The sequence below is a fragment of the Triturus cristatus genome, chromosome 10 (genome assembly GCF_964204655.1).
Source record: "Triturus cristatus chromosome 10, aTriCri1.1, whole genome shotgun sequence".
NCBI classification, from domain to species: domain Eukaryota; kingdom Metazoa; phylum Chordata; class Amphibia; order Caudata; family Salamandridae; genus Triturus; species Triturus cristatus.
In genome coordinates, this window is record NC_140593.1 from 590,971,395 (window position 1) to 590,984,933 (window position 13,539).

A 13,539-nucleotide genomic window follows, 5' to 3' on the forward strand; every position below is an offset into this window, starting at 1 on the left:
CATTATTAGAACTTGAATATTTCCAAACTAAAGACAACACTACAAAATAACATTATTTTCATAAAGCATTAATAATTAGTACAATAGCGTCTGTAATATTGTGAAAATTCAAAGTTCACTAAAAATTCTATTCTCCAGTTTAATTTCAACCCAGCATACTTCTCTCAATCCTATGCCTCATTGGCTACGACTCACTACACAACTCTAGCACCTATATGAGGACATAGATAGAAAGAACTCTTTAGCAGCCAAGTGACAGCGTACCCTACTCACTGGAATTCTTTTAGGTTATGGTACACCAATAGCAATTCAGTGATCTGATAAGTTAAGGGAGGAAGATTTATGCTACAGTATAGTGGAAATAATAAAAACTATGAGTAACAGATTCTAACCTCTTCATTTTAGCACATCCCCATCAGTTAACCTATATTGCTACCGTCTTGAAAAGTTATATTTATGCGGAAGACCCCACTAAAAGGTCCTGAGAGCCATCAGATGTTATGAACTTCTTTTAATGAGAGCAAAATGATTAAACGCGAGTTTAACTTACCATATAAATTGATAGAGGCATGGAGAAGGCTGATGAAGTTGATTTCTTTTTTTTTTTGTCTCAACAACGCAGAGAGATTCTCCTCTGCAACACTGCCTCTGCTGGCCATTCAATATAATCTAAAGATGGAAAAGTCCACTGTTAGTCCATTATTAGAACTTGAATATTTCCAAACTAAAGACAACACTACAAAATAACATTAATTTCATAAAGCATTAATAATTAGTACAATAGCGTCTGTAATATTGTGAAAATTCAAAGTTCACTAAAAATTCTATTCTCCAGTTTAATTTCAACCTAGCACACTTCTCTCAATCCTATGCCTCATTGGCTACGACTCTCTACACAACTCTAGCACCTATATGAGGACGTAGATAGAAAGAACTCTTTAGCAGCCAAGTGACAGCGTACCCTACTCACTGGAATTCTTTTAGGTTATGGTACACCAAGAGCAATTCAGTGATCTGATAAGTTAAGGGAGGAAGATTTATGCTACAGTATAGTGGAAATAATAAAAACTATGAGTAACAGATTCTAACCTCTTCATTTTAGCACATCCCTATCAGTTAACCTATATTGCTACCGTCTTGAAAAGTTATATTTATGAGGAAGACCCCCCTAAAAGGTCCTGAGAGCCATCAGATATTATGAACTTCTTTTAATGAGAGCAAACTGATTAAACGTGAGTTTAACTTACCATATAAATTGATAGAGGCATGGAGAAGGCTGATGAATTTGATTTCTTTTTTTTTTTTTGTCTCAACAACGCAGAGAGATTCTCCTCTGCAACACTGCCTCTGCTGGCCATTCGATATAATCTGCAGATGGAAAAGTCCACTGTTAGTCCATTATTAGAACTTGAATATTTCCAAACTAAAGACAACACTACAAAATAACATTATTTTCATAAAGCATTAATAATTAGTACAATAGCGTCTGTAATATTGTGAAAATTCAAAGTTCACTAAAAATTCTATTCTCCAGTTTAATTTCAACCTAGCACACTTCTCTCAATCCTATGCCTCATTGGCTACGACTCTCTACACAACTCTAGCACCTATATGAGGACATAGATAGAAAGAACTCTTTAGCAGCCAAGTGACAGCGTACCCTACTCACTGGAATTCTTTTAAGTTATGGTACACCAATAGCAATTCAGTGATCTGATAAGTTAAGGGAGGAAGATTTATGCTACAGTATAGTGGAAATAATAAAAACTATGAGTAACAGATTCTAATCTCTTTATTTTAGCACATCCCCATCAGTTAACCTATATTGCTAGCGTCTTGAAAATTTATATTTATACGAAAGACCCCACTAAAAGGTCCTGAGAGCCATCAGATGTTATGAACTTCTTTTAATGAGAGCAAAATGATTAAACGCGAGTTTAACTTACCATATAAATTGATAGAGGCATGGAGAAGGCTGATGAATTTGATTTCTTTTTTTTTTTTTTGTCTCAACAACGCAGAGAGATTCTCCTCTGCAACACTGCCTCTGCTGGCCATTCGATATAATCTGCAGATGGAAAAGTCCACTGTTAGTCCATTATTAGAACTTGAATATTTCCAAACTAAAGACAACACTACAAAATAACATTATTTTCATAAAGCATTAATAATTAGTACAATAGCGTCTGTAATATCGTGAAAATTCAAAGTTCACTAAAAATTCTATTCTCCAGTTTAATTTCAACCTAGCACACTTCTCTCAATCCTATGCCTCATTGGCTACGACTCTCTACACAACTCTAGCACCTATATGAGGACATAGATAGAAAGAACTCTTTAGCAGCCAAGTGACAGCGTACCCTACTCACTGGAATTCTTTTAAGTTATGGTACACCAATAGCAATTCAGTGATCTGATAAGTTAAGGGAGGAAGATTTATGCTACAGTATAGTGGAAATAATAAAAACTATGAGTAACAGATTCTAACCTCTTTATTTTAGCACATCCCCATCAGTTAACCTATATTGCTAGCGTCTTGAAAATATATATTTATGCGGAAGACCCCACTAAAAGGTCCTGAGAGCCATCAGATGTTATGAACTTCTTTTAATGAGAGCAAAATGATGTAACGCGAGTTTAACTTACCATATAAATTGATAGAGGCATGGAGAAGGCTGATGAATTTGATTTCTTTTTTTTTTTTTGTCTCAACAACGCAGAGAGATTCTCCTCTGCAACACTGCCTCTGCTGGCCATTCAATATAATCTAAAGATGGAAAAGTCCACTGTTAGTCCATTATTAGAACTTGAATATTTCCAAACTAAAGACAACACTACAAAATAACATTATTTTCATAAAGCATTAATAATTAGTACAATAGCGTCAGTAATATTGTGAAAATTCAAAGTTCACTAAAAATTCTATTCTCCAGTTTAATTTCAACCTAGCACACTTCTCTCAATCCTATGCCTCATTGGCTACGACTCTCTACACAACTCTAGCACCTATATGAGGACATAGATAGAAAGAACTCTTTAGCAGCCAAGTGACAGCGTACCCTACTCACTGGAATTCTTTTAAGTTATGGTACACCAATAGCAATTCAGTGATCTGATAAGTTAAGGGCGGAAGATTTATGCTACAGTATAGTGGAAATAATAAAAACTATGAGTAACAGATTCTAACCTCTTTATTTTAGCACATCCCCATCAGTTAACCTATATTGCTAGCATCTTGAAAATATATATTTATGCGGAAGACCCCACTAAAAGGTCCTGAGAGCCATCAGATGTTATGAACTTCTTTTAATGAGAGCAAAATGATGAAACGCAAGTTTAACTTACCATATAAATTGATAGAGGCATGGAGAAGGCTGATGAATTTGATTTCTTTTTTTTTTTTTGTCTCAACAACGCAGAGAGATTCTCCTCTGCAACACTGCCTCTGCTGGCCATTCAATATAATCTAAAGATGGAAAAGTCCACTGTTAGTCCATTATTAGAACTTGAATATTTCCAAACTAAAGACAACACTACAAAATAACATTATTTTCATAAAGCATTAATAATTAGTACAATAGCGTCTGTAATATTGTGAAAATTCAAAGTTCACTAAAAATTCTATTCTCCAGTTTAATTTCAACCTAGCACACTTCTCTCAATCCTATGCCTCATTGGCTACGACTCTCTACACAACTCTAGCACCTATATGAGGACATAGATAGAAAGAACTCTTTAGCAGCCAAGTGACAGCGTACCCTACTCACTGGAATTCTTTTAAGTTATGGTACACCAATAGCAATTCAGTGATCTGATAAGTTAAGGGAGGAAGATTTATGCTACAGTATAGTGGAAATAATAAAAACTATGAGTAACAGATTGTAACCTCTTTATTTTAGCACATCCCCATCAGTTAACCTATATTGCTAGCGTCTTGAAAATATATATTTATGCGGAAGACCCCACTAAAAGGTCCTGAGAGCCATCAGATGTTATGAACTTCTTTTAATGAGAGCAAAATGATGAAACGCGAGTTTAACTTACCATATAAATTGATAGAGGCATGGAGAAGGCTGATGAATTTGATTTCTTTTTTTTTTTTTGTCTCAACAACGCAGAGAGATTCTCCTCTGCAACACTGCCTCTGCTGGCCATTCAATATAATCTAAAGATGGAAAAGTCCACTGTTAGTCCATTATTAGAACTTGAATATTTCCAAACTAAAGACAACACTACAAAATAACATTATTTTCATAAAGCATTAATAATTAGTACAATAGCGTCTGTAATATTGTGAAAATTCAAAGTTCACTAAAAATTCTATTCTCCAGTTTAATTTCAACCTAGCACACTTCTCTCAATCCTATGCCTCATTGGCTACGACTCTCTACACAACTCTAGCACCTATATGAGGACGTAGATAGAAAGAACTCTTTAGCAGCCAAGTGACAGCGTAGCCTACTCACTGGAATTCTTTTAGGTTATGGTACACCAATAGCAATTCAGTGATCTGATAAGTTAAGGGAGGAAGATTTATGCTACAGTATAGTGGAAATAATAAAAACTATGAGTAACAGATTCTAACCTCTTCATTTTAGCACATCCCCATCAGTTAACCTATATTGCTACCGTCTTGAAAAGTTATATTTATGCGGAAGACCCCACTAAAAGGTCCTGAGAGCCATCAGATGTTATGAACTTCTTTTAATGAGAGCAAAATGATTAAACGCGAGTTTAACTTACCATATAAATTGATAGAGGCATGGAGAAGGCTGATGAATTTGATTTCTTTTTTTTTTTTGTCTCAACAACGCAGAGAGATTCTCCTCTGCAACACTGCCTCTGCTGGCCATTCAATATAATCTGCAGATAGAAAAGTCCACTGTTAGTCCATTATTAGAACTTGAATATTTCCAAACTAAAGACAACACTACAAAATAACATTATTTTCATAAAGCATTAATAATTAGTACAATAGCGTCTGTAATATTGTGAAAATTCAAAGTTCACTAAAAATTCTATTCTCCAGTTTAATTTCAACCTAGCACACTTCTCTCAATCCTATGCCTCATTGGCTACGACTCTCTACACAACTCTAGCACCTATATGAGGACGTAGATAGAAAGAACTCTTTAGCAGCCAAGTGACAGCGTACCCTACTCACTGGAATTCTTTTAGGTTATGGTACACCAATAGCAATTCAGTGATCTGATAAGTTAAGGGAGGAAGATTTATGCTACAGTATAGTGGAAATAATAAAAACTATGAGTAACAGATTCTAACCTCTTCATTTTAGCACATCCCTATCAGTTAACCTATATTGCTACCGTCTTGAAAAGTTATATTTATGAGGAAGACCCCCCTAAATGGTCCTGAGAGCCATCAGATATTATGAACTTCTTTTAATGAGAGCAAACTGATTAAACGTGAGTTTAACTTACCATATAAATTGATAGAGGCATGGAGAAGGCTGATGAATTTGATTTCTTTTTTTTTGTCTCAGCAACGCAGAGAGATTCTCCTCTGCAACACTGCCTCTGCTGGCCATTCAATATAATCTGCAGATGGAAAAGTCCACTGTTAGTCCATTATTAGAACTTGAATATTTCCAAACTAAAGACAACACTACAAAATAACATTATTTTCATAAAGCATTAATAATTAGTACAATAGCGTCTGTAATATTGTGAAAATTCAAAGTTCACTAAAAATTCTATTCTCCAGTTTAATTTCAACCCAGCATACTTCTCTCAATCCTATGCCTCATTGGCTACGACTCACTACACAACTCTAGCACCTATATGAGGACATAGATAGAAAGAACTCTTTAGCAGCCAAGTGACAGCGTACCCTACTCACTGGAATTCTTTTAGGTTATGGTACACCAATAGCAATTCAGTGATCTGATAAGTTAAGGGAGGAAGATTTATGCTACAGTATAGTGGAAATAATAAAAACTATGAGTAACAGATTCTAACCTCTTCATTTTAGCACATCCCCATCAGTTAACCTATATTGCTACCGTCTTGAAAAGTTATATTTATGCGGAAGACCCCACTAAAAGGTCCTGAGAGCCATCAGATGTTATGAACTTCTTTTAATGAGAGCAAAATGATTAAACGCGAGTTTAACTTACCATATAAATTGATAGAGGCATGGAGAAGGCTGATGAATTTGATTTCTTTTTTTTTTTTGTCTCAACAACGCAGAGAGATTCTCCTCTGCAACACTGCCTCTGCTGGCCATTCAATATAATCTAAAGATGGAAAAGTCCACTGTTAGTCCATTATTAGAACTTGAATATTTCCAAACTAAAGACAACACTACAAAATAACATTAATTTCATAAAGCATTAATAATTAGTACAATAGCGTCTGTAATATTGTGAAAATTCAAAGTTCACTAAAAATTCTATTCTCCAGTTTAATTTCAACCTAGCACACTTCTCTCAATCCTATGCCTCATTGGCTACGACTCTCTACACAACTCTAGCACCTATATGAGGACATAGATAGAAAGAACTCTTTAGCAGCCAAGTGACAGCGTACCCTACTCACTGGAATTCTTTTAAGTTATGGTACACCAATAGCAATTCAGTGATCTGATAAGTTAAGGGAGGAAGATTTAAGCTACAGTATAGTGGAAATAATAAAAACTATGAGTAACAGATTCTAATCTCTTTATTTTAGCACATCCCCATCAGTTAACCTATATTGCTAGCGTCTTGAAAATTTATATTTATACGAAAGACCCCACTAAAAGGTCCTGAGAGCCATCAGATGTTATGAACTTCTTTTAATGAGAGCAAAATGATTAAACGCGAGTTTAACTTACCATATAAATTGATAGAGGCATGGAGAAGGCTGATGAATTTGATTTCTTTTTTTTTTTTTGTCTCAACAATGCAGAGAGATTCTCCTCTGCAACACTGCCTCTGCTGGCCATTCGATATAATCTGCAGATGGAAAAGTCCACTGTTAGTCCATTATTAGAACTTGAATATTTCCAAACTAAAGACAACACTACAAAATAACATTATTTTCATAAAGCATTAATAATTAGTACAATAGCGTCTGTAATATCGCGAAAATTCAAAGTTCACTAAAAATTCTATTCTCCAGTTTAATTTCAACCTAGCACACTTCTCTCAATCCTATGCCTCATTGGCTACGACTCTCTACACAACTCTAGCACCTATATGAGGACATAGATAGAAAGAACTCTTTAGCAGCCAAGTGACAGCGTACCCTACTCACTGGAATTCTTTTAAGTTATGGTACACCAATAGCAATTCAGTGATCTGATAAGTTAAGGGAGGAAGATTTATGCTACAGTATAGTGGAAATAATAAAAACTATGAGTAACAGATTGTAACCTCTTTATTTTAGCACATCCCCATCAGTTAACCTATATTGCTAGCATCTTGAAAATATATATTTATGCGGAAGACCCCACTAAAAGGTCCTGAGAGCCATCAGATGTTATGAACTTCTTTTAATGAGAGCAAAATGATGAAACGCGAGTTTAACTTACCATATAAATTGATAGAGGCATGGAGAAGGCTGATGAATTTGATTTCTTTTTTTTTTTTTGTCTCAACAACGCAGAGAGATTCTCCTCTGCAACACTGCCTCTGCTGGCCATTCAATATAATCTAAAGATGGAAAAGTCCACTGTTAGTCCATTATTAGAACTTGAATATTTCCAAACTAAAGACAACACTACAAAATAACATTATTTTCATAAAGCATTAATAATTAGTACAATAGCGTCTGTAATATTGTGAAAATTCAAAGTTCACTAAAAATTCTATTCTCCAGTTTAATTTCAACCTAGCACACTGCTCTCAATCCTATGCCTCATTGGCTACGACTCTCTACACAACTCTAGCACCTATATGAGGACATAGATAGAAAGAACTCTTTAGTAGCCAAGTGACAGCGTACCCTACTCACTGGAATTCTTTTCAGTTATGGTACACCAATAGCAACTCAGTGATCTGATAAGTTAAGGGAGGAAGATTTATGCTACAGTATAGTGGAAATAATAAAAACTATGAGTAACAGATTCTAACCTCTTTATTTTAGCACATCCCCATCAGTTAACCTATATTGCTAGCGTCTTGAAAATATATATTTATGCGGAAGACCCCACTAAAAGGTCCTGAGAGCCATCAGATGTTATGAACTTCTTTTAATGAGAGCAAAATGATGTAACGCGAGTTTAACTTACCATATAAATTGATAGAGGCATGGAGAAGGCTGATGAATTTGATTTCTTTTTTTTTTTTTGTCTCAACAACGCAGAGAGATTCTCCTCTGCAACACTGCCTCTGCTGGCCATTCAATATAATCTAAAGATGGAAAAGTCCACTGTTAGTCCATTATTAGAACTTGAATATTTCCAAACTAAAGACAACACTACAAAATAACATTATTTTCATAAAGCATTAATAATTAGTACAAAATCGTCTGTAATATTGTGAAAATTCAAAGTTCACTAAAAATTCTATTCTCCAGTTTAATTTCAACCTAGCACACTTCTCTCAATCCTATGCCTCATTGGCTACGACTCTCTACACAACTCTAGCACCTATATGAGGACATAGATAGAAAGAACTCTTTAGCAGCCAAGTGACAGCGTACCCTACTCACTGGAATTCTTTTAAGTTATGGTACACCGATAGCAATTCAGTGATCTGATAAGTTAACCCCTTCCATGCTGCGCAGATTCCGCCGCTGTGCTGACGGAATCTTGCGCGGGCGTGGTCATGACGGAACGGTTCCGTCATGAGCACAGCTCAACCGTGGCTCATGACGGAACCGTTCCGTCATGAGCACCGAAGGGGTTAAGGGAGGAAGATTTATGCTACAATATAGTGGAAATAATAAAAACTATGAGTAACAGATTCTAACCTCTTTATTTTAGCACATCCCCATCAGTTAACCTATATTGCTAGCGTCTTGAAAATATATATTTATGCGGAAGACCCCACTAAAAGGTCCTGAGAGCCATCAGATGTTATGAACTTCTTTTAATGAGAGCAAAATGATGAAACGCGAGTTTAACTTACCATATAAATTGATAGAGGCATGGAGAAGGCTGATGAATTTGATTTCTTTTTTTTTTTTGTCTCAACAACGCAGAGAGATTCTTCTCTGCAACACTGCCTCTGCTGGCCATTCGATATAATCTGCAGATGGAAAAGTCCACTGTTAGTCCATTATTAGAACTTGAATATTTCCAAACTAAAGACAACACTACAAAATAACATTATTTTCATAAAGCATTAATAATTAGTACAATAGCGTCTGTAATATTGTGAAAATTCAAAGTTCACTAAAAATTCTATTCTCCAGTTTAATTTCAACCTAGCACACTGCTCTCAATCCTATGCCTCATTGGCTACGACTCTCTACACAACTCTAGCACCTATATGAGGACATAGATAGAAAGAACTCTTTAGCAGCCAAGTGACAGCGTACCCTACTCACTGGAATTCTTTTAAGTTATGGTACACCAATAGCAATTCAGTGATCTGATAAGTTAAGGGAGGAAGATTTATGCTACAGTATAGTGGAAATAATAAAAACTATGAGTAACAGATTCTAACCTCTTCATTTTAGCACATCCCTATCAGTTAACCTATATTGCTACCGTCTTGAAAAGTTATATTTATGAGGAAGACCCCCCTAAATGGTCCTGAGAGCCATCAGATATTATGAACTTCTTTTAATGAGAGCAAACTGATTAAACGTGAGTTTAACTTACCATATAAATTGATAGAGGCATGGAGAAGGCTGATGAATTTGATTTCTTTTTTTTTGTCTCAGCAACGCAGAGAGATTCTCCTCTGCAACACTGCCTCTGCTGGCCATTCAATATAATCTGCAGATGGAAAAGTCCACTGTTAGTCCATTATTAGAACTTGAATATTTCCAAACTAAAGACAACACTACAAAATAACATTATTTTCATAAAGCATTAATAATTAGTACAATAGCGTCTGTAATATTGTGAAAATTCAAAGTTCACTAAAAATTCTATTCTCCAGTTTAATTTCAACCTAGCACACTGCTCTCAATCCTATGCCTCATTGGCTACGACTCTCTACACAACTCTAGCACCTATATGAGGACATAGATAGAAAGAACTCTTTAGCAGCCAAGTGACAGCGTACCCTACTCACTGGAATTCTTTTAAGTTATGGTACACCAATAGCAATTCAGTGATCTGATAAGTTAAGGGAGGAAGATTTATGCTACAGTATCGTGGAAATAATAAAAACTATGAGTAACAGATTCTAACCTCTTCATTTTAGCACATCCCTATCAGTTAACCTATATTGCTACCGTCTTGAAAAGTTATATTTATGAGGAAGACCCCCCTAAATGGTCCTGAGAGCCATCAGATATTATGAACTTCTTTTAATGAGAGCAAACTGATTAAACGTGAGTTTAACTTACCATATAAATTGATAGAGGCATGGAGAAGGCTGATGAATTTGATTTCTTTTTTTTTGTCTCAGCAACGCAGAGAGATTCTTCTCTGCAACACTGCCTCTGCTGGCCATTCGATATAATCTGCAGATGGAAAAGTCCACTGTTAGTCCATTATTAGAACTTGAATATTTCCAAACTAAAGACAACACTACAAAATAACATTATTTTCATAAAGCATTAATAATTAGTACAATAGCGTCTGTAATATTGTGAAAATTCAAAGTTCACTAAAAATTCTATTCTCCAGTTTAATTTCAACCTAGCACACTTCTCTCAATCCTATGCCTCATTGGCTACGACTCTCTACACAACTCTAGCACCTATATGAGGACGTAGATAGAAAGAACTCTTTAGCAGCCAAGTGACAGCGTACCCTACTCACTGGAATTCTTTTAGGTTATGGTACACCAATAGCAATTCAGTGATCTGATAAGTTAAGGGAGGAAGATTTATGCTACAGTATAGTGGAAATAATAAAAACTATGAGTAACAGATTCTAACCTCTTCATTTTAGCACATCCCTATCAGTTAACCTATATTGCTACCGTCTTGAAAAGTTATATTTATGAGGAAGACCCCACTAAAAGGTCCTGAGAGCCATCATATGTTATGAACTTCTTTTAATGAGAGCAAAATGATTAAACGCGAGTTTAACTTACCATATAAATTGATAGAGGCATGGAGAAGGCTGATGAATTTGATTTCTTTTTTTTTTTTTGTCTCAACAACGCAGAGAGATTCTCCTCTGCAACACTGCCTCTGCTGGCCATTCGATATAATCTGCAGATGGAAAAGTCCACTGTTAGTCCATTATTAGAACTTGAATATTTCCAAACTAAAGACAACACTACAAAATAACATTATTTTCATAAAGCATTAATAATTAGTACAATAGCGTCTGTAATATTGTGAAAATTCAAAGTTCACTAAAAATTCTATTCTCCAGTTTAATTTCAACCTAGCACACTTCTCTCAATCCTATGCCTCATTGGCTACGACTCTCTACACAACTCTAGCACCTATATGAGGACATAGATAGAAAGAACTCTTTAGCAGCCAAGTGACAGCGTACCCTACTCACTGGAATTCTTTTAAGTTATGGTACACCAATAGCAATTCAGTGATCTGATAAGTTAAGGGAGGAAGATTTATGCTACAGTATAGTGGAAATAATAAAAACTATGAGTAACAGATTCTAACCTCTTTATTTTAGCACATCCCCATCAGTTAACCTATATTGCTAGCGTCTTGAAAATATATATTTATGCGGAAGACCCCACTAAAAGGTCCTGAGAGCCATCAGATGTTATGAACTTCTTTTAATGAGAGCAAAATGATTAAACGCGAGTTTAACTTACCATATAAATTGATAGAGGCATGGAGAAGGCTGATGAATTTGATTTCTTTTTTTTTTTTGTCTCAACAACGCAGAGAGATTCTCCTCTGCAACACTGCCTCTGCTGGCCATTCAATATAATCTAAAGATGGAAAAGTCCACTGTTAGTCCATTATTAGAACTTGAATATTTCCAAACTAAAGACAACACTACAAAATAACATTATTTTCATAAAGCATTAATAATTAGTACAATAGCGTCTGTAATATTGTGAAAATTCAAAGTTCACTAAAAATTCTATTCTCAAGTTTAATTTCAACCCAGCATACTTCTCTCAATCCTATGCCTCATTGGCTACGACTCACTACACAACTCTAGCACCTATATGAGGACATAGATAGAAAGAACTCTTTAGCAGCCAAGTGACAGCGTACCCTACTCACTGGAATTCTTTTAGGTTATGGTACACCAATAGCAATTCAGTGATCTGATAAGTTAAGGGAGGAAGATTTATGCTACAGTATAGTGGAAATAATAAAAACTATGAGTAACAGATTCTAACCTCTTCATTTTAGCACATCCCCATCAGTTAACCTATATTGCTACCGTCTTGAAAAGTTATATTTATGCGGAAGACCCCACTAAAAGGTCCTGAGAGCCATCAGATGTTATGAACTTCTTTTAATGAGAGCAAAATGATTAAACGCGAGTTTAACTTACCATATAAATTGATAGAGGCATGGAGAAGGCTGATGAATTTGATTTCTTTTTTTTTTTTGTCTCAACAACGCAGAGAGATTCTCCTCTGCTGGCCATTCAATATAATCTAAAGATGGAAAAGTCCACTGTTAGTCCATTATTAGAACTTGAATATTTCCAAACTAAAGACAACACTACAAAATAACATTAATTTCATAAAGCATTAATAATTAGTACAATAGCGTCTGTAATATTGTGAAAATTCAAAGTTCACTAAAAATTCTATTCTCCAGTTTAATTTCAACCTAGCACACTTCTCTAAATCCTATGCCTCATTGGCTACGACTCTCTACACAACTCTAGCACCTATATGAGGACATAGATAGAAAGAACTCTTTAGCAGCCAAGTGACAGCGTACCCTACTCACTGGAATTCTTTTAAGTTATGGTACACCAATAGCAATTCAGTGATCTGATAAGTTAAGGGAGGAAGATTTATGCTACAGTATAGTGGAAATAATAAAAACTATGAGTAACAGATTCTAACCTCTTTATTTTAGCACATCCCCATCAGTTAACCTATATTGCTAGCGTCTTGAAAATATATATTTATGCGGAAGACCCCACTAAAAGGTCCTGAGAGCCATCAGATGTTATGAACTTCTTTTAATGAGAGCAAAATGATGAAACGCGAGTTTAACTTACCATATAAATTGATAGAGGCATGGAGAAGGCTGATGAATTTGATTTCTTTTTTTTTTTTTGTCTCAACAACGCAGAGAGATTCTCCTCTGCAACACTGCCTCTGCTGGCCATTCAATATAATCTAAAGATGGAAAAGTCCACTGTTAGTCCATTATTAGAACTTGAATATTTCCAAACTAAAGACAACACTACAAAATAACATTATTTTCATAAAGCATTAATAATTAGTACAATAGCGTCTGTAATATTGTGAAAATTCAAAGTTCACTAAAAATTCTATTCTCCAGTTTATTTTCA